The sequence below is a fragment of the Plecotus auritus genome (genome assembly GCF_963455305.1).
Source record: "Plecotus auritus genome assembly, chromosome: 3".
NCBI lineage: Eukaryota > Metazoa > Chordata > Mammalia > Chiroptera > Vespertilionidae > Plecotus > Plecotus auritus.
Genome location: NC_137772.1, coordinates 79,584,970 through 79,608,793, shown reverse-complemented (window position 1 = coordinate 79,608,793; position 23,824 = coordinate 79,584,970).

The window sequence follows — 23,824 nt, the reverse complement described above, 5'->3', positions numbered from 1 at the left end:
CCACAAATATGGTAGCTTAAAACAACAGAAATTTGCCCTGACTGGGTAGCTCAGTTGTTAGAGCATTGTCCCCATATGCCAAAGTTTCGGGTTCAACCCCCAGTCAAAACACATATAAGAATCAACCCATGAATGCATAAATAAGAGGAACAACAAATCAATGCTTCTCTCTCCCTCCCTCCCTCTCTCTCTCTCTCTTTCTGTCTCTCTCTTCCTCTCTCATTATCATCAATCAATCAATAAATAACAGAAATTTATTCTCTCATAGAACTAGAGGCTAGAAATCCAAATCCAAGTATCAATGGGACCATGTTTTCTCTAAAGGTTCTTTGGAGCCATCTAATTGCTGGTGGATGTCTATCAGAAATCCTGAGTGTTCTTCAGCTTGAAGCATCATAAGGCCTCAGTCTTTACATGGCCTTCTTCCTTGAGTTTCTGGGTGTCTTTTTCTTATAAGAGCATCATTCAAACTGGATTTAGGGCCCATCCTAATTCAGTATGGCCTCATCATAATGTAACTAATACATCTGTGAAGGCCTTATTTCTAAATAAAGTCACATTTCGAGGTTTCGCATGGGCATGAGTTTTGTGGAGGACACTATTCAATCTACCACAAGTGTCAAAAGGGAAAATATAGACTAGCAAATAAATAGAAATCTTAGAACGCAGAATTCAGCCAAGAAAGTGGCGGTAATAAAAGGAGCAGCCTCACTCCAAAGAATTGTGTCTTCAGGAATATAGTTAGGATCCCAGTTGCCCCTAAATCTGTTGATGTTGGAATATGGGCATATCTAGAAAACTGCAAACATGCATTTACTGTTTTCTCACTTTATCTCATTTATTTCCTCATGGGACATGCCATATTGTTATTCAAAAGAGAAAAATCTAGGCTCAGAGTTATTAAATAATATGCCTTCAAGGCTATACAATCAGGAAGCAGTAGGATTTGAACTCAGGACTGTCGGTGTCCCTAGGACATCTTTTATTACCCATACTGTGTAACAATAAATAATACTTGCTAAAGTGAGTATTAACAAATTTCTTCTGGCCATCTCTTACTCACCTTTCAATGCCTATGTTAAACATTACTTCTTCTCTGAAGCCTTCCCTAACTTCACTGAACAGAGAGAGTTCCTCCTCTAATCTCTTATGTTTGGATCACAATTCTACTAATGTACTCATTCTATTGTATTATACTTTATCTGTTTCCTGTCTTACCTGCAGAGACCATATCTTATCATTGCAGTATCCCTGTACCCAACCCAGTCCCTGATACATATTATAAACACAAACCTAATTGATCAAAGTTCTCTGGGGAGAAGCATCACTTAAACATTTCTGGAGAGCTGTACTATTTATTTCCCAATATTCCTTCTTAAGCCAAATGACATACTTTTATTTCAATACAAATTTTTTTCTTTTTTTTAATTGTTGAAAGTATTACAGATGTCCCTTTGTTTGTTTGTTTGTTTGTTCTTTCCCTTTCACCCCCTTCACCCTGTACCCGCCCCTCCCAGGCCTTCACCACTCTATTGTATATGTCCATGGGCTATGCATATATGCATATACTAGTAAGTTTCTGGTTACAAATTTCTTACTTCTTTTCTGAAGAGGTATGTAATGCTAGTCTTGAAAACTTCTGAAAAGTAGTAGATAACTTTATGTATCTGTTTTTCATTTCCTGGTTAATAATCTCAAGTCCATAAGCTAATTTTATAATATTTTTTGAAAACCTGTCTTCTATACTTACAAACATGCATAAATGCGTGTCATTTCATTTTTGTGTGTAGATCATTTCATAACCCAAGGAATCCAGATTAACCCCAGCAATGCTTTCTTTTCTATTTTTTCCCATGCACTGTCTCCATTTCCTGCTACTTCATACATATCTTGAGGAACAAGCATCTGCCTTCATTAAACTCAGTCAGTAGCTTCCCAGGGAAACAGATAACCATGCAAACTAGATCAAAGAGGAAAAAAAACAAGGCAGGAGTTACTCAGGGCCACCACCTTACTGATTCCCCTAGGCCTTTCAGGAACTAAATTTCATCCTTATTTATCTAGTGGGCTTCCATTTGCTCAGTCCTATGCTATCCACAATAGGAGCCAATTTATTGGGCCAAGTTATTTTAGCTCATGTTTCACTCTCATTTTCTTAAATGCTTCAATCCATACCCAATGATGTCCTAGATCCTGACTACTCAAGGTGTGGTCCACAGACTGGCAGCAGCAGCATCACTCAGGAGTCTGTTAGAAAGGCAGTATCTCTAGCCCTCTCAGACCTAGTATGTCAGAATCTGCATATTGACAAGTTTCCCAGTTGACATATGTACATTAATTTTTGAGATGCATATCTCTAGATAATTGAAGGCAACTGTGAGTTAGAGGAAATTATCATGGATTGGCATCAAAAGACCTGGGCTGAAATCCTGGATCTGCTTTATTTCTACCTATGTGACCCTGGGAAAATCAGTTGATATTTCTGACCCTCAATTTCCTCAACTGTATATGAAAGCTATAAAGTAATCTAAGTGCCACTTGCATCAGATTCTTATGTCCTACCCTATCCACTGAATGAGAATTTGTCAGAGATGTACATTTTTAACAAGTTTCCCATGTGGTTCTTATGCACATTTTTATTTAAGGATCTCTGTTGTCAATACATAAGGGCAACAGTTCTTAGAACACAGAAAAGGAGAGTAGTGATTTGAAAGGTTCTCTTACTAAGTTGACACTTGCCCTATATTTTGTCTTCCTTCTGAGTCCCCATCATAGATAAAGAAGTGTGAGTCTTTCCTAAAACTGAATCATAGCAGGAGGATTGCTTTATGGGGTAACTATCAAGATTGGCAATCATTCTAAAACATTCTGCCAAGACACAGAAGCAAGGTGCCTAGTGAGTTATTATTATTATCAGTGGCTATTTATTGCTTTTCTGATTTGTCTAAGAATACCAGAAAGGTTTCCAGGGAGATGTTACTTCCCACTTTCTACTTCACAAGATATTTCTACACCTGGCAGTTAAATAAAGTGCTAAAAACTAAATGCTTCCTTCTCACTGTTGTGCAAGCTTTCTAGATCAAAGAAATTTTTTCAGCAGCCCTATACAATTCAGCTAGGGAGAAAAATGATGGAAAGCAACATTTGGTGAGCCTCTCCTATATGCCAGGCACTGTTCTAGTTGTTTCACCACCATTAAAAATCCTCCTGTCATTCTAGGAGGCAGGGGTTTACTTTCCTCAGTTTACAGATAATATTGAGAATGAGCACTGAACCCATTACACACTGTTTCAATGCATACATTTTATTCTGGCCTTTAATTAGTTTTTTAGTATACACACACACACACACACACACACACACACACACACACACTAGAGGCCTGGTGCACGAATTTGTGCATGGGTGGTGTCCCTCAGCCTGGCCGGTGATTGGGGCTGATGGTGGTGGTGGGGGTACCAGCTGGCTGGTGGGAGGTTGGCTGGCTGACCAAGGGGAGGGACTGTGAAAGGTTGGCTGGCCATGGGAGGTTGGCTGTGGGAGCCCACTGACCACCAGGGGTCAGCTCCTGCATTGAGTGTCTGCCCCTTGGTGGTCAGCATGCGTCATAGCAACTGGTCGACTGATCCTTCAGTCGTTCAGTCACTTAGGCTTTTATATACATAGATAATTCATTCACCATCTAATCCCATTCATGATTCTCAGCCTTATAGTATCACACAACTTAATAATGAAATATTGTTTAGTGCCTGTTGTATTCTTTTGGCCCTTGCTATGCAGGGTGACAAAAGGTTATGCAATAAGGGACAATAATGCCTGTGAAGACTGCCTCACATCCTGCTGTAGAGTGAGTTCGTACAAATAAATGTGCTGATAGCACATGAGATGAAATAAGAAAGATATTGTCAGGGCAGGGCTCTGGGAATTTCCAAAGAAAGGAACCCTGGTATGTGGCTGAGGGGGACAGACGAGGCATGGAAAGGACCTTAATGTGCCTATATGGAGGCTTGGGCATTTTCAAAAGAAAAATCAAATAAGCAAAGTTCCAGAAACAGGGAAATTTAGGATTTATTAAAGCAAATAAGAGTAGGTAGTCCCATTTGGCAGCCCAGCAGATAAACAGGAGAGACCTGGGAAGGAGAGATGATATCATGGAAAGCCTTGAATGTCAAGCCAAATAATGTGTCATATACCAGGTACTCACAGGCTTTGGAACAGGAGACCATCTGATTAGAACTGCACTTTAAAAAGCAGTACTACGTAGGGTACTCGGAGGAGAAAATGAGATGGGAAGCTGGGAAGAGGGCCATTGTCAAGCCAACTCTCCTGAATGAGTGAGAGTGGAGAGGGGTAGCTGATGTGATGAACTTCCATAGAACATAATTGATGCACCTTGCTGGGGACTGGGAGTCAGTAGAAAGAGGGCAACACACATACTAACAATGAGAGGTGGCGCTGGGAGGAGGCCACTTGTGATCCTTTATGTCACTCAGAACCGCATTCAGACCCCAGGCCTGTTAAATTACCCAACCTCTTTGAGTCTCAAACCTTATTTGTAACAAGGGAAAAGTGACCTTGTAGGGCTGTTGTGAGGAGTGACAGTGAACTTGTAAAATGTCTGGTCCAGAATGCTCCAGGTACGAAGGCTTTCTCCCCTCTCTGTGTCCTTATTAATCAAATTATGGTACATGGACCAGCAGCAGCAGCATTACCCAGAAACATGTTACAAATGTAGACCCTCAGGCCCCACCTAAGTCCTACTGAATCAGTTTTGATACAATCACCAAAGATTTTAATGCACATTATAGTTTGAGAAGCATTACCCTGTGTAATTCTCCTGGAATAACCCCTACCCAGGTGTCCCAGCTTCTCTATGATGCCCTAGCCTTCACTCCCCTATTCTTTGCCCCACTTCCCAGTCTCCAAGAAGAAATGGAGGAAAAAGAAAAAAATGAAGGGGAAAATACAGTAGGGCCTAGAAAAATATCCTATGACTTTCACATAACAACACCACTCTTTTTTCTTTTGTTAAAAAAAATGTCACTAGGAGGCATTTACAAAACATCATGGAATACGATGCAGCTATAAAAAAAGAATGATATCTTACCCTTTGAGACAGCATGGAGGGACCTGGGGAATATTATGCTAAGCAAAATAAGCCAGTCAGGAAAGACAAGTATCACATGATCCCACTTATATGTGGAATCTAATGAACAAAATAAACCAATGAACAAAAAAATCCAGAGACATGGAAGCATGCAACAGATGGACAAATCTCAGAGGGGGCGGGGGTGAAGATCAAGAAGAGATTAACCAATGAATTTATATGCATATGTGCATAGCCATGGGCAGACAACAGTGAGGGGAAGGCCTGGAGAGGGAAAGGAAGTGGGGTGAGGGAGCCAATTGGGGGGCATCTGTAATACTTTTAACAATAAAGATAAATTTAAAAAAAAAACAGTTCTAAAAGGTGAGTTTCAAACATGAAAAAAATGACTTCTAAAGACAAATTCAGTTTGTGGGGAGTGGGGGCTGTCTTATTATTTTATTGGCACACCTATAGTCAAGCTTTAAGAATAACTGATAAAGAGAAAATACAGTTGTCTAGTGACACCCATAATCCAATTTTATAAGGCAACCAGCAGGACCTGTGGCTGAGAGAAGAACCTTTGATTTTGTGGATTAAAGATCAAACTCATTCCTGAATGCCTATGCATTTTGCCACCATTCAAACCAAAGCTTTTAGGCTCTTGACATTGTAAAGTAACAACATGGTAAAAGATCAAAGGATGAAGAATTCTCCACAAATAAGGGCTAGTTCAGGTTCTGCCAACATAGATATTCTCTGGATAACATCCACAAGCCCAGGGAAGCTGCTAAAGTGGTGAGCCAGCAGCTCAAGGCAGCAAAAACAGACATTCTGATCCAAGCAGAGAGGACAGAACCATAATATCCAAGGCTCATGCTTACAAAGGTGCATTCAAGATGAGAAAATGAGAGCCACAAAACGAACAGCCCTGGATCAACACCTCAGAAATTCATCCAACATGGGCCCATGTCTCCCCACCAGAACTGTTCTTAACATACTTTTTAAATCTGCCTGGGAATACCTTCCTGAATCTCCTAACCTAGATAAGAATCAGCAACTGACAGAATATCCCCTGATTTCATTTCAGTATAAACAAGTGAGAAATACATGGATTTAAAAGTATATACAGTTGACTGAATAATCTATCACATTTAACATAGTTTCACATTATTAGCGACAGCACCATAATAATAGAGAATGAAGAACTAGGATGGTGACACACTCTTCATCACTTCCCAGCTTTTTTGAGTAAATTAAGAGCTACTTTTTGAGTGCCAATGATATCAATAATGATAATTAATTCCTATTTATTGAGCAATTACTCTCTGCCACAGACTGTTCTTAGAAAATGTTGCTGTAAAATGATAATTACTACCTTACAGATGTTGAAACTGAGGCAGAGAGGGATTAATATCATGTCCAGGGACGCACAGTTAATAAAAGATAAACCTAACTATCATATTTATATGTTTTTTCACTCCAAAGTCCTATCCACTAATTCACATTGCCTCCACTAAGTCACTTTACCTATCTGTAACTCAGTCTCCTCATCTATAAAATAAACATGTTTGCTGTATGCTCTCCCTATTCTTTTCTGCCTGGACAATCTTTGATTCTCTCTGACCTTCGATTCATCAATTTATATAATATAGAGTATTGTGATGGTTAACTTTATGTGTCAACTTGGCTGGGTTTCCAATTGTTTAGCCAGCATTCATTTAGATGATGCAGTGATGGTATTTTTTAGATGTGATTAACATTTACAGTCAGTTGACTTTAATTACAGGAGATTATACTCAATAATGTAGGTGGGCTTTATTGAACCAGTTTAAAGCCTTAAGAGAAAAAAAACAACTTTCATAGGGAAAAGTAATTTTACCTCAAGACTGTAGCATAGAAACCCTGCCCAAGTTTCCAGTCTTCCAGTCTACCCTACAGATTTCTGACTTGGGACTGAAAAATCAATTCTTACCTGAGTTCCCAGTATAAGAGCTGGCCCTATATATTTTAGACTTGTCAGCCCACAGTCTTGGAAGGCAGTTTCTGAAAAGAAAAAACACATACACACATGATAGATAGATAGATAGATAGATAGATAGATAGATAGATAGATAGATAGATATTTCTTGTTGGTTCTATTTCTTTGGAAAATGTTCACTGATATAAGTATGATAAGAAATCATTTGTAGATTTTAAATACAGTGTTTAATAATTATTTGTCTTTAACAAGTGAACTAAGCACAATCAAAAGCAGATATATAGAAGAGTGACAACAGCAAGATAGCAGAATTTATCTGCTGGCAGCTTGATCTTGGACTTCCCAACCTTCAAAACTGAGAAATAAATTCCTGTTATTTTTAAAAGCCACCCAGTCTATGGCAATTTGTTATAGTAGTCTTGTTAGATTAAGATAAGGGACAAAAGAGCTACAAAACAGAAAACAATTAATAAAATGGCAATAGTAATTCCTTCCATATCAATAATTACTTTAAATGTAAATGGATTAAACTCCCCAATTAAAAGACATAGAGTGGCTAAAAGAGTAAAAAACAAAAGTCTAACTGTAAGACTCATTTTAGATTTAGAGACACACATAGGCTGAAAATGAAAGAATAGAAAAATGTATTCTATGTAATGGTAACCAAAAGAGAGCAAAAGTGGCCATACTTATATCAGACAAAATAAACTTTAAGTCAAAATTGTAAAGTGGAAAAAATAAAAAGCTACAGTAATTAAAACAGTATGGCACTAGCATAAGACAGACATATAGACTAATGGAATAAAACAGAGCCCAGAAATAAACCCATGCATACGCAGTCAACTGATCTTTGACAAGGATGCCAAGAATACACACTGGAAAATGCATTAATCTCTTCAATAAATGGTGTTGAGGAAACTGGATAACCACATGCAAAAGAATGAAATTGGACCCTTATATTATACCATATGTAAGAAGAAACTCAAAATGAATTAAAGACTTAAATTTAAGACCTAGAATAAAATATGGGGGTATGGAGGGAAGCTTCATTACATTGTTCTGGGCAATGATTTATTGGATATGACACCAAAAGCACAGACAACAAAAGGAAAAATAAAGAAGTGGAACTATGTCAAATGAAAGCTCTGCACAGTGAAGGAAACAATCAACAGAGTAAAAAAGGAAGCTTATGGAATGGGAGAAAATATTTGCAAACTGTATATCTCGTAAGAGATTAGTATCCAAAAAAAAAAAAAAAAAAGAGAGAGAGAGATTAGTATCCAAAATATTTTAGAACTCCTACAACTAAGTAGCAAAACAAATAACCTGATTTTAAAATGGGCAAAAGACATAAATAGACATTTCTGCAAAGAAGACATACAAGTCACCAATAGGTATATGAAAAGATGCTCAACATCACTAATCACTAGAGAAATGCAAATCAAAACCACAAAGAGGTATCACCTCGTATCTATTAGGATGGCCATTATAAAAATAAATAAATAAATAAATAAATAAATAAATAAATAAATAAATAAATATAAATAGATAGATGATAAATAGATAGATGATAGAGATAGATAGATAGATAGATAGATAGATAGATAGATAGATAGATATAAGATAGATGGATAGATAAGACAAAACAGAAAGTAACAGGTGTTAATTAGACTATAGAGAAATTGGAACCCGTAGGCAATGTTAATAGGAATGTGAAATGGTACAGCCACTATGGAGATTCTTAAAAGCATTAAAAATAGATCTACTGTATGATGCAGCAATGCCACTTCTGAATATTTACCCAAAACAATTCAAATCAGCATCTCCAAGAGTTACATGCACACCCTGTTCAGTACAGCATTGTTTACAAAAGCCAAGAGGTGGAAACAACCTAAATTCCCGTTGACGAATGAGCAGGTATACAGAATGAACATATAGAGGCAATGGAATATTATTCAGCCTTAAAAAAGTAAAGAAATTCTGATATTTACTACAACATGGATGAACCTTGAAGACATTATGCTAGATGAAATAATCAAGTTCCAAAGGATAAATACTGCATAATTCCATTTATATGAGGTATGTAAAGCAGTTAAACTCATCAAAACAGAAAGTAAATGGAGGTTGCCAGAGCTGGTGGGAGTGGAAAATTGGGAGTTGCAGTTTAATGAGTATAAACTTTCAGACATGCAAGGTGAAAAAGTTGGAGTGCTCTGCCATACAATGTTGTGCTTATAGTTACCAATAATGTAATGTACACTTAAACAATTTATTAAAAGATTAGGTCTCATGTGCTTTTTCTTACAACTTTTTTTTAAAAGTATGTATGTTAAAATTTAAAATAAAACGTTAGGAAGGAATTACAAAATATTAGAGGCCTGGTGCACAGGTGGGGTCCCTCAGGTGGCCTGCAGGGATCAGGCTGAAACCCATAGTCCAACACTGCCTGCAGCTCCTACCTAGGGCTCCCACTCATCCTGGCCCCACTACACCTGCTGCAGGCTCACGCCCAACCAGTCCCAATCGGGAGAGGCTAGCACCACCACAACAGCAGTGTGAGCCTTGTGTCTGGCACCCTCCAGAGGGGAGTGGCCTGCAGGATGGGGCTGAAACCGGCTCTCCAACATTCCCCAAGGAGTTTTGGATTGTGAGAGGGTTCAGGGACCACACTGGTGCATGATCGGGGCCGGGGAGGGACCACGGGAGGGCTCCAGGACATGTCCAGCCCCATCTCGCCCAGTCCTTATGGGGGCCGATCAGGGTCAGCTGGCCAGGGATGGACACAGGAGGTTGGCCAGCTGGGGAGGGATCACAGGAGGGCTCCAGGGCATGTCCGGCCCATCACACTCAGTCCTAATCAGCCGGACCCCAGCAGCAAGCTAACCTACCAATCGGAGAGTCTGCCCCCTTGTGGTCAGTACACGTCATAATGACTGGTTGACTGTCTGCCCCCTGGTGGTTAGTTAACATCATAGCAAGCAGTTGAGCGGCCTTAGCATATCATTAGCATATTAGCTTTGATTGGTTGGACAGTTGACCAGTCACCAGACGACCGGACACTTAGCATATTAGGCTTTTATTATATAGGATATAATTTTGCTACTAGAAATATGATCATCTTTGGTTTTGTTTGTTAAAATATATTTTACAATTTTCCATAGTAACTCCCTCCATTATCCTTAGGATGTTTTTTCTTTCAATTTGTCCTAACTCTATTATATTACATTTTCTTCATGTCCTAAATCTAAATATTTTATTTGGTACTTGTCTGTGCCCTTAAGAATTTCTGTGTGCATTTTCTTCCCTGTACTATAAATTTTTTCAACTGGCTCTTAGACTTTATCATGCTATAAACTAGCAAAATTCCTTGGTTCTGACCAGCAGATTGATGATCCTTAAACTTTATTATGAAATAACCAATTTAGTTAGCAAGGTAGTTAACTCATCAGATTTCATTATCTTAGTTATACTTTTCACTTTGTTGCCTAGCCCTTGCCTTTCAAAATGCCTGAAGTTAGGTTCAATTTACCTGTGCTATCTACATGTGGCTACTTATATTTACATTTAAATTAATTAAAATTATATAACATTGAAAATTCAGTGTCCCAGTCACGCTAGCTACATTATGAGTGCTCGATAGCTACATGTGACTAGTGGCTGCTGTACTGCATAGTGCAGATGTAGGACTTTTTTATCATTGCATACAGTTCTATTAGACAGTGATAGTCTACCCTCACTCCCCAAACGCCCCATCCCTGGTGGGCATATTAGCAGAACATTAGCCTTTAAATAAATTTCTCTTGTCTCATCTGAAAAGAGAGAACAACATTTCTGACTCAAGAAAGAGGACTGACCCAGATGACCTTTGAGGTTCCTTACTAGGATGATAGCCTGATTTTGTGAATCCACTAAGTCTTGACCCTTGGTCAGGAAGATAACTCCATTAGAATAATGTTTCTCTGGAAAAAATCAAATTTGAATTACGTCATCTCAGCTCACAGCCTCTTTGCCAAGAATATAACCTACTTAAGTGTGTGAACTGCATTCCCACTTCACGAATTCCTTATTGGGTCCAACATGGCAGGTGGTACTTAAACTGTTTTTTGTTTTTGTTTTTTTTTGGGGGGAGGGATTTCACACCCTAAGAGGCCTTGAAAACACTGTGATAAGAGAACCAGCCTCTCTACAAAGGGTCAAGCGTCTTTGTAAGAAGACATCTGGGAAGCAGAAAATTCATTTAAAAATGCAAACTATGTAGTCCTATAAGTAATTAATTGGGGAACATAAGTCGTGTTTGAACTAAAACGGAACCTTTGATTACACTGAATGTCTGGTGGATGATTAATGTGTAATGTGTTTGCTGTTTACTAAACAAGGTATTTGTCTTTTCTTTACCATCTGAAAAATCTTGTTTAAAACACTTAGTTTCAGATTTGTGATCATTTCTTTGGCACTTACTGGACTGTTAAATTGAATTCATGCTGTCCTTCCCCGTTTCCCAGCCTACTCAGGAAGTATGAAAATGGGAGCTGATGAGCAAGGCCTAGACATGTTTCTGCGTCCATTGTGTTCATGGTTATTAATGCAAGTCAGCACTGCACACAGATCTACCACCGGGACCAAGATAAATGGTGAACAGCATACTTTGCTGCTTGGGCAACTTCCCTTCCACATCTAAAACAGAAGTTTCCTACCTTGGGATATTATTTACTTTCACTGCAAACCTTATTGATATCATCACTTACATTGGAAACCATTTTATATCAGAAACCCAGATATGTTTGAATGACAATAATTCCCAGCACAAGATTTAATAGGAAGGGTATTCAAACCACTCTCCCCTCCCCCGTCAACCAGCTATCTTTGCTCTAAGATTTCCTGAGCAGGGAAAATGAACTGGGGAGGGTTCAGTAATTCCCTCCATTCTTTCACTAATCTTCCTGGTCTTCTATTGTACCGAGTCAACTTTGTTGTGTTATTCTTGGCTTCTTGCCTCATGAAGAACCAGAAGTTTATAAGCAGATTTGGGAACCAGTGGAATTTTTATCCTGATAAAAGCAAAATTGATGAATACATGCTTTTTTTGTTTGTTTTTCTCCTAGGCGAGGTTAATAGCTTTCATGAGATTTCTAAATGAGTCCAGGATCCAGAGGAGATTAAAAAGTCCAACTTTTGATGGACTTGGAATGTAGCTGTTGGGGAGGGGAAAATCTCCTCTTTCTAGTTTTTCTGTCTAGTTTAAAAATTAAATTGACATGAGACAGATTAACAGCAGAAAATAAAGTTTAATTTTGTACATACAGAGGTCTCATAGGTAGGTGACCTAAGAAGCATCCAAAACCAACCGTTTTTATAGTTTTTAAACAAAGAAACAATAAGTTTGTGCAGAACTGACAGGACAAAATAACTTAGGCTTGGGAACTTAGTGAAGAATCTAAGCAGAGTTTGTTTACAGTCATCTTGGTATGGTGATAAGATGTCCCTTTACCTCCTGGTAGGCAGGTACCTTTCATATGGGAGATTTATTTCCTGCTATCTGGGCAGGGAAGGTCAAAGTGTCCTTTTAGCACTAGCTATTTTTTTGGCATATTGATTAATTCAAAGTAATCAATATGCCAAAGTGGCATGTTTTGGACAGCCTGACTTGAATCCCATCACAATCAAGTCCCCAGTGATGTTATTGCTTCTGCCATTAGTAGGGGCCAGCGACTGGGCACAACAGAGTGGCCAGTGCTCTGTAAAAATGAAGCAGAAATTGAGTGCTTAAATCCAGAGCCCCTCTCTCATTCCCAACTTTTAAGAGTTGAGATGTGATCAATGAACATAGATGAAGGACTTGACATTCTAATACCAACTACTATTTGTTGCACACCTAAGTGCCACACAATCATTACACATTCTTCCATTTAATATTAATAATCCTTCTGGTGGGTATGATTTAACCCATTATGGGATGAGAATACTGAGGCTCAAATTGGCTAAATAATATGCTCAAGATAACAAAGCTAACACATTTCAGTACCAAAATTAGAGCCCAGGTCACTCTCATTCAAAAAGCCTATTCATTAATATTGCCCAGCAAGGAATGTCCTTCAATTCTTCTATCATCCCACCTGAAACTGAAAAGGTTAGCACACCTCATGATTCTTCAGGCAGGGAAAAATAAAGCTAATTTTAGAAGTCTAATGAGAAAGGATTAAGGTACTTCCTGTTAGAAGTCAACACAAGTACTTTCATTAGCAACAATGAAAAACCAGCTTGTAGGTTTGGCAAAGGAAGCAGCCTCCGCTTCTTTTGTGATTCTCAGCTGGGTTGCCCCTTTAAGGAGCTTAGCCCATATAGTCACATTCATAGATCCTCTAAATCAAAACCTTTTCAAAGAATACCCAGGAGCAATCCCTAACTACCAAGGTGTAAGACATATCCTCTCAGGAAAGAACACCAGAGAGGTTTATCTGAATGCCAGTGACTTTCATTTCTTCAAGGGAAAGCCATCTAGAGAAATGATTTTACACAATTTGTGAATTTTATGAAATTCCAGCAAACTTTTATTGGCACCTGTTCTATGCTGGAGTTGTGCAATAAGCTGCAGAAGAAGCAGAGGTGTATAAAATGAGATTGCTGTACACCCAGGTCCACAGTTCATTGGGACAAACACCCTCAATATGTATAGTCTGGCAGACACTGGTAAGCTGCAAAATTGATTTCCAACCAAAATGCAAGAGGGAAGCAGGATAGGGGAAGAGTGATTCCAGTGGGTGGGTGGGGTAGCGACAATTCTGAGAAAGGCTTGTGGAGAATGTTGGCTCTTTGGGTAAACAAAGGCCAGTAAGACATTGGTAGGGACTAATTCCCAAAAGCATAGAAAAAGAGGGTGTGTATGTATCTAGGAAAACAATAATCTGGGAAGGCCAAAGAGTAAAGTGCATGTGGAGCATCAAGAATATACAAGGTGCCCAGCCGGCGTGGCTCAGTGGTTGAGCATCGACCCATGAACCAGGAGGCTGCCAGTTCGATTCTGGGTCAGGGCACATGCCTGGGTTGCAGGCTGGATCCCCAGAGCGGGGCATGCAGGAGGTAGCCGATCAAAGATTCTCTCTCTTCATTGTTGTTTCTATCTCTCTCCTCCCTTTCTCTCTGAAATCAATAAAAAAAAATTTTTTTTTTTAAATAATACAAAGGGCAATCAGCCTGGGAAGATGGTTGGGAGCTAAGTGTGCATCCTGTAGACCCTTGCTGCTCAAAGTGCGGACAAAGGAAGAGCAGCATGAGGGACACCTGGGAACTTGTTAGACATGCAGAAGCCAACCCACCATATCAGAATCTTTATTTTTACAAGATCCTCAGGTGAGTCATACACTCATTGTGGTTTGAGAAATACTCCTGAGGACAATGGGAGCCACTGAAGGTTTCTAGCGAAGAAAAAAAATCTGATTTTAGCTGTGCTGGGAAAATGCTACTTTGTGAAGTAGTGTGGAGGGCATACAAAACAGCCATTTGGTTGATGAGCAGTTGTTCAGTGTCAACATTCTTTATAAAAATATGAACAGATGTTTTCTGGAATGGTGATTATTAAATGATACCCCTGTAGCCATAGCTCTATCACATTTGACTTTCAGGTAATTTGGATATTAATTTTGTAATGCCATGTATTCATTGGATGGGAAGATAAAGAAGGAAGCCTGATTGCTGCCAAAGAGACTTTTTTTTTTACTTTAATTCACTGTCTGGAATCTGTGTAATCATGCTATTTGATTTTTAGGTGGTTCCAATTTTTTAATGCTATCTGAATTCTGATAGCCAATGACCTTGTGATATAAGATAATATTAATCAGGCAGGTTCAAAACCCTAATTCCAGAATAGTCTACAGCAACTCTTACACCCTCTCTCATTCCCCCAAACACCCATTTTGAGATAGCCAGGATAATTTTCTTCATTTCCTGCCCAGACAGCTGCGGAGTGTTATAATTCATTGTTAGACAGCTGCAGCATTCCTCTTTAGAAAAGGATATATCTTGTCAAGGATGCAGTTTTTCTCAAATTTTTAGGTTATTTTTTAAAATAGTTACGTACCCACCAGATGTACAAATAGCATAGCCTTAAAGCAAGGCCACACATCCCTGCCTGGAGATCAGCGCTATAAATACCCTCCCTAGGCTGCTTGTAATCCCCACTGCTTCAGCAAACAGTCCAACCCACTCTTATTGTAAAATCCTCTGGACTCCTCAAAATAACTCCTTACTAGCTGAGTAAACCTTAACCCTCTCCTACAAGCAGATTAAAAAAAAAAAAAAAATGCCACACACCTAGAAGGTGAGCAGTAGCCAATTTTAATCCTCAATTATCTCCTCTTTCCACAGCCTTGCTATCTGCTGATCTTTACTATGAAACTGTGGAGAGTAGAGGAAGAGCTGAAGGAAGATAAAATCGCTTGTGTGTGTGTCTGTGTGGGTGTGTGCGCGCACACAGTCATATGGGAGGAAGACAGAAACAACCACATAAAAATAGAAAATTACCTCAGATGACAGTGAGGGAGACAGGACTTGGAAGACTTCAGAGAACAGAGACGATTAGAGTGAGCAGGTGTGTCAGGTGAAGGTGAAGAGGTTAGAATACTTAGATAATTTAGAAAATGTTGGACATTAAGTCAAGGGAGGTTTGTTGCTATGCCACGTCCTATAATTTAAAATTGTAATCACAAACAGGACAAATATGAGGGGAGCTTTTCTACTTTAAATGACTCTTTTTACTTTCATAATAACCTCTTATTGGGTACTATTTTAATTTTTTAAGGCACCTTAGAGTTGGCAAAGTAGGTCCAGAGGCAATTAAAATCTTTCTAGTTTCTTCTTTGAAATCAGTGTTTAATAGCTATGTGGGGAGTTTCTCCAAATAAAAATTCCATTTTTCCCCATTTCTATTTTAAGATGTCTAATAATCATTAAATTTTGTTTGACAAGTAAAGCTACTTCCTAACTTAGTAAAATCATTCACAAACTCTATTTCCTGAGATAGAGAGTAGACCTACTTTGTTCATTGGCACAGCCTGGAAGTCCATGGAAACCAGGCAGCAAAGTTCACCTGGTTCAATGCAGTCAACAAACCTCTTTCGGGACATTTGATGACCTACCACAGATTAGGCGCTTTGCTAGGCAGAGGCTGCAAGAAGACAATAAAACCCTGTCTCACAAAGATTACAAATCATAAGGGAGACAATCAAGGAAAGGGTAATTGTAATACAGGTTTATCGATGTAACAGCAACAACTACCCATAGCAGGGGTAGGAAAAGCTTCCTCACCAACTGGAGGGAAATCCCTCCAAAAGTTAGTTGTTCTTAGAAGTCCACTCTGCCTGGAAATGCTCAGTTATGAGTTAGCCAACCATGAGAGCCTGACTAAAGAATTTAAAGTTGAACTATCACAGACATGCACAAAATGAGTTACCCTAGCACCACATGCCAAATTCAAAAAGGGGTAAACCTATAATCAGGATGGCCCCTGTGACGTCCATAGAAAGTTCTTGTGTACCAAGTATGTGGTAGGAAGTCTATGATTGGTTTATTGGAAAGGCCAGTTGGTTAGGGGTATACCACCATCAAGCAGCTTAGAATGAGCAAGGACCCCAGAGCTGGATTGCCTGGGTTTTGAATACTGCTCACCCAATTAAGAGATATTTGAACTTATCCTGGCCTGGTGGCTCAGTTGGTTAGAGTGTTGTCCCATATACGAAAAGATTGCATGTTTGAATCCCAGTCAGGGTACGTAACTAGGTTGTGAGTTTGATCCCTGGTCAGGGTACATATGGGAAGCAACTGATTGATGTTTCTCTCTCACATTGTTTATCTATCTATCTATCTATTTATCTACCCTGTTTCCCCGAAAATAAGACAGTGTCTTATATTAATTTTTGCCCCCAAAGACACGCTAGGTCTTATTTTCAGGGGATGTCTTATTTTTCCATGAAGAAGAATACGGTACACATTTATTGTTAAATGAAAATAAAGGAAATTTATTACCTGTATACGGTACGGTAGTACGGTAGTTGTCAACACAAACCAGACAAACTGTGAATCCTACAGTATCAAGAATTTACTCATTTATTCAATGACAATCATGTCATCATCTTCTGGGACATCATCATAACAATCCAATTCCTGAATTTCCTGGTGAATTTCTTGTGACTCCATTTCTTTCAGAATCAGTGGACCAAATCTCTCATGTTTAGCAATAGCACTGTCTTTAAATGAGTACTTCTTGTCAAGGTAGCCTGCTCGCAGTGCATTTGCAATGCAACTGTCAGTGATTTTCTCCCATGAATTCTTCACCCAAGTCACAACTTCTTGCAGTTTAGGTTTCACAAAGTTTCCACGCTGATTTCTCTCCATTCTATTTTCAATGTAGTCATTAATTTCCATGCACAAATTGTCTTTGAATGGCTTGTTTATTGCAATATCAAGAGTCTGGAGATAGGCCGTCATTCCTGCGAGAATCATTATCTGATCTATTTTTCTTTCGTGAAGAAATGTCTTCATGTCTTTAGCGCGGTGAGTGCTGGCTGCATCCCAGACTAGCAGACCTCTTTGGCACCCTCGCATAACAAGCGGCAGCATTAAATCAACCCACTGCCTTATAACTGCTTGTGTGGCCCAGGCTTTTTCAGTTTCAAGAATAAAAACGCCCAAAACACGTTCAGTCTTTTCCTTTTGCCCTTAGAAATGATTAAAGGTGGGATTTTAGTGCCATCCAGACGAATTGCCAAAATACAGGAAACACGTGCACTTTCGTAAGCAGTGGAGGGAATGTACGCTAAGGAGGCACCCCGCTGTTCAATTGTTGTTTGAGATGATTGGCCCATAAACACTGCAGTTTCATCCATAGCAATCATGTTGGAAAGATTGTATTTAGAGAAGTCAGCATCATCAATAAAGGACTTGAATGCAAGTGCTTGCTTAATAACTTGAGTATCTTCCAACCTAAACAATGTTGTAGATCTTCTTAAAGATAGTTCACTTCGCTGAAGGAAATTATCCAGCCAGTGTTGTGATGCTTTGAGGTCTTCAGGGGCTATGACAAACTGTGGTGCCATTGCAAGGGCAAATTCTTGCATCTGAGCCCTATTCACAACCAAAGCCTTTGCTCTCCTGTCAACAACACATTCACAGATCAGGTCTTCCAGCTCGGAAAATAATGGTTGCCGACCTGATCCACACTTGCACTTTTTAGCATTTCCCTTGTCCACTTGTTCAATGAGGTTACCATACTCTGCTCGCCATTTTCGGACCAATCGGATACTCAACATCTTCTCTTTGCAGAAAGCAGTAAGATTTTGGCCCCAAAAGTCTTCCACGATTCCTTTCTTGTACTCCATGGAGTAGCTTTTTCTTTTTGCGCTCATTTCTAGGGGTAAAAAAAAAGGAATTGGGGTATCAAGGTGGGGGGAGGGGGATCACTCAAAATGACACAGGGGGGATCAGAGGGGGGAATCAAAATGATACAGGAGAATCAGAGGGGGGATTACCATTTTAGTAACCCCTTTTGATCCTCCTGTGTCATTTTGATTGCCCCCTCTGATCCTCCTGTGTCATTTTAAGTGATCCCCCTCCCCCCACCCCTGTGCCACTGAACACCTTCACCAGACATCCCCCCTATCCCTTTATCAGACATTTACCCCCTGGGGCCTGCCTGGGGACTGTCACTGGGCTTGCTGGGGCCTGGATCTGGGCTGGAGCAGGGTCTGCCACTGACTGAGAACCTTCAGTCATCATGAAGGTGGCCGCGAGCATCAGGTAGTGTCACCAGAGACAGACCAGCACTCACCACCTTCGCCGCGTCCCGTCCGCTCTAATCCTCCTGTTCTTCTACACGCATCTGCGAAAGTCACCTCCTCTCTCCCGCCCCGCGCTCACCGCTCACTCCGACCTCCGCTCCGCCTCCACACAGCAGTGACGTCAGGACTCCGCGTAACGTCACTGGTTGCTAGACGCCAGTCAGGGCGGCCCTAGCGACCAGTTTACGGTAAATTAATTTTCATTCTGAGACAGAGCCTGGGGGCCTTATTTTCGGGGGATGCCTTATATTTCACTCAGAAGGAAACCTGTAAGTAGGTCTTATTTTTGGAGGATGTTTTATTTTTGGGGAAACACGGTATCTATCTATCTATCTATCTATGTATCTATCTACCTATCATCTATATCTCTCCCTTCCTCTCTCTCTAAAAATTAATAAAAATATATTCTTGGGTGAGGATTAGAGAGAGAGAGATAGAGAGAGAGAGAGAGACTTAACCTTCATCTCAACCTCTCTCTATGCCAGTTTCCTTATCTGGAAAATGGGGTTAAATATTAGCACCTGCTTCACATGATTGTTATGAGGATTAATTGAATTAGTACTTGTAGTCTTTAGAATAGTGCCAGCCCTCAGTAAGGGCTTTGAAAGAACTATGTTAAATATTATGAGGACCCCTATTCAAGGCTTACCAAGACAGGGTGGATGAACCATAATTTATTCCAGGTAATATCTGCTTTTTCTAAGATGAGCTAAACTTTCTATGGGAAAATTTATTGGAATGAAGCAGCCTCCCTCTCTACAAAAAAAGACCACTCAGATTGTATTCAAATAGAATAGCTTCATGGTCCCCTTTCCCTCAGTCATGGCATAACGAATGCGGACATCTCACCAAGAGACTCTTGCCATAGGAGGCCCATCATCTCCCCTCTTGTATGGAGTATTTATTCAGGAATTCCTAGATGGTGGTGGAGCAGGTAGAAGCTACAATCACCTTCTCCCAGGACAAAACTGGAATTACAACTAAAGTATAGAGCAATCAACCTAAATAACCAACTGAACACTAGCTGAAGAGAAGTCTTATAACCAAGGACTTACTAATGAAATCACACCAAGATTTGTAGGAAGGGCAGAGACATGAAAAGGTCTGGCCCTGCTCTCACGGGCCTCAGCTGAGGTTCTGGATGTATATCTATCTTACCTGCAAGGATTCCCTCTGAGAAGTGTAGGGCCTCAACCACAAGCCCAGCTCCCAAACCCAGAGCACCATAGCTTGGAAAAGGCACCCACATTACATCTGGCTGTGAAAACCAGTATGGATTCTGTCTGTCAGGGAGAGACCAAAGTTGGTGAGAGACACAGGCACCCTCTTAAAGGGCCAATGCACAAAATCTCATTTGTAGTCACTCACCCTGGGTTCTGGCAGAGCATACTAGAGTCACTTGAGGTGTGACAAGGGTTTGTGGCTCTAGAGAGCTGCAGGGACATCCTCCAGGATCCCTGTGCTAAGTCACTCTCCCACACCACAGACACAATCTTTCTTGGGTGGAGCACTCCTCTCCATATGGCAGGGGCCTGGGAAAGAAATAATTCCACACTCTGGATTCCCTCTCGCCACATCCTGTAGACCTATGCCCTGTTGAGGAATCAGCTGCTGGGCTGGACAGATGGAGGTGTTAATGACTGAGTGGTCTGGCTATGGTGTGGGGGCCATTCCCCCCACTTTCCTGTGAATCTGACTGGCACATTCCCCTCATGGGAGATCCCCTAGCCCTACTCCCCAGAGTTCTGGAGGCTCCATGTACCCTTCCAAGATCTGTGCAGAATCCAGGACCGACTGAGTTGTGTGGCTCTGGAACACTCCCCCCACCTTCACCCAAGCTTGACCAGCACTCCCCTTCATGGGAGATCCCCTAGCCCCATCTAAAAAAGCAATACAAAATAACAATGAAACCAAGAGCTGATTCATTGAAAAGATAAACAAGATTGATAAACCTTTTACCAGACTCATCAAGAACAAGAGTCTCCAAATAAATAAAATCAGAAATAAAGGAAGAAAAGTAATAACTAACACCAAAAAAAAAATAAAAAGGATTGTAAGAAAATATTACAAACAACTGTATGCCAACAAATTAGACAAGCTGAGCAAAATAGATAAATTCCTAGAAACATACAATCTTCCAAAAATGAATCAGGAAAATCAGAGACTCTAAATAGACAGATATCAACTGTGAAACTGAACCTGTGATCTAAAACCTCCCAACAAACAAAAGTCCTAGACCACTTCACAGGCAAATTTTACCAAATTGTCAAAGAAGAATCAACACCTATCCTTCTCAAACTATTCCAAAAAAATTCAAGAGGAGGGAAGACTCCCAAATTCATATTATGAGGCCTGCATTATCCTAATTCCAAATATAGGTAAAGACATTACAAAGAAAGAAAATTATAGGCCAATATCCCTGATAAACATAAATGCTAAAATCCTCAACAAAATATAGGAAACCAGATCCAACAATACATTAAAAAGAGCACACACCATAATAAGGAGGGATTTATTCTGGGGATGCAAGTTTGGTACAAAATCTGCAAATCAATAAATGCGATACACCACATAAAAAAAATGAAGGATAAAAATCACATGATCATATCAATAGATGTGGCAAAAGCATTTGATAAAATCCAGCACCCATTTATGATAAAAACTTTCAGCAAAGGGGGAATAGAGGGAATATACCTCAATTTAATAAAGACCATATATGACAAACCCACAATCAACACCCATAGTCAATGGGCAAAATCTAAAATTGTTTCCTTTAAAATCAGAAAAAAGACAGGGATGTCTGCTTTCAGCACTCTTATTTCAACATAGTCCTTGAAGTTCTAACTACAGCAATTGACAAAAAGAAGAAATAAAAGGCATACAAATTAGAAAGTAAGAAGTAAAACTGATTATTTGCAGATGACATGATATTGTATATGGAGAACACTAAAGATTCTGCAAAATATCTACTAGGACCGATAAATTAATTCTGTAAAGTAGCAGAATACAAAATAAATATCCAAAAATCAGCTGTAAAAAAGAAGGAAATCTTACCTTTTGTGACAGCATGGATGGACCTGGAAATTATTATGCTAAGTCAAACAAACCAATTTTACTTATATGTGGAATCTAATGAGCAAAATAAACTACAAACAAAATAGAAACAGATTCATATATACAGAGAACAGACTTACAGCTGTCAGAGGGGAGGAGTTTGGGGGGGCTTGGTGAAAAAAGTGAAGGGATTAAGCAAAGAAAAAAAAAACATTCATAGACACAGACAATAGTATGGTGATTACCAGAAGGAGAGCAGAATGGAGAGAGAAGAGGGTAAAGGGGGGATAAATGGTAATGGAAGGAGACTTGATGGGGTAATAAACACAGAATATATTATATAGATAATATATTATAGAATTATACATATGAAACCTATATACCTTTATTAACCAATGTCACCCCAATAAATTTAATAAACGTTTAAAATTAAAATAAAATAAATTACAATTGAAACGTACATCTTACTACAAATGCAAATTCAAATTTATTTGCAGTGGTATTGGAGAGGTGACAATGAACTTTTTGAGACCCTCTAGAGAATAAACTATCTTTAAAAATTAATTGATTAATTATTTAATGTAATAGTCAACCAAAAGTAAGAGGCAACCTCATATTAAGGGAATAGAGGTTCCAATATCTGATAACAAATTAACACTAAACTCTAGTCATATCCTTTTATATATCTCTTCCCTGGAATTCATTGTTGAATTTAATTACATTGATTGGCTTTTTTTGTCCTATTTCTGATTATAGAATTGATGTTCATAAATCTGCTTTCTCTATTGTTCTCCACAACAGTTAGGAAACAACCATCCTTTTGTAGGCCATTTATTTAACAAAGAAGTTACACTTAGGCATACACATTACCCCAGAACTGGCAGACTTCTATAAAGCTAATTTCCCCATCCTCTTATCAGAGGTCTGTGCTGAAGCAGCAGCCACATGGAAACTATTCATAAGCTGCACAGGGCAAGCAAAAGCCAGGAAGCACAATTGGCTGCCTTGAAGATTTTACACAGACATTCCAAGTCCCAGAGGCATTTCTTCTCCAAAATTTTAATAATTAGTTGTTTCCCTAAGCTGTGACCAAAATAAAAAAAGAAAGAAAAAAGTAAAGGACAAAAGCTTCCTTAGAAGGACATTAGGATTATATTACCCTACTTTGTCAGGCAGCTTAATAAGTGTCCCACTGAGAGGGTCAGGAGCTGGCAGTCCCTCTCAGCCTCACTGCAGATAAAAATTCCACTGATATGTACTTGAGTCCCTGACCTGCAAGTTAACGCTCCCTGTTTTTCCAGACAGCCATTCTCCTGAGTACAGGCTGACAATCATGTCAAACGGGGCTGGGACCTGACCACCAGCTTCATTTTCAATTGTGAGTAAAATCAGGATTTGAAGCCAGGTCTCTGAAGATCAGGGTGCAATGACATGAACTTGGTCCCCTAATAAATCACAGCTGAAGTTAGTGTTCAGGAGAGCAAATGCTATATGATGCTGCTGGCAAGATGAATTCTATTACAGTCTCACTTGTCCCCTTTTGCCTTGGCTTAAAACTTTCAAAGGAGTTTAATCGGTTTTCAAAACTCCATGTTTATCCTTTGTTTTAGAAGCATTTTTTGCTGTTGTTTTTCTTTTGGGAAATCATCTTCCAGATGACCTCAGATGGAAAATTATATATTTTATACTTATTTTGAGGGCAGTGGATGCTCACAGGAGCAGAGTTGAGAGCAAAAGTTATACGTGGATCACCCTGGCTGGTTGGGCATCATTCCTTGCACTGAATGGATGCTGGTTTGATTCTGGCTGGGGCACATGCATGAGTTGTAGGCTCAAACCCAGGTAGAGGACATTAAAGAGGCAGCTGATCAATGT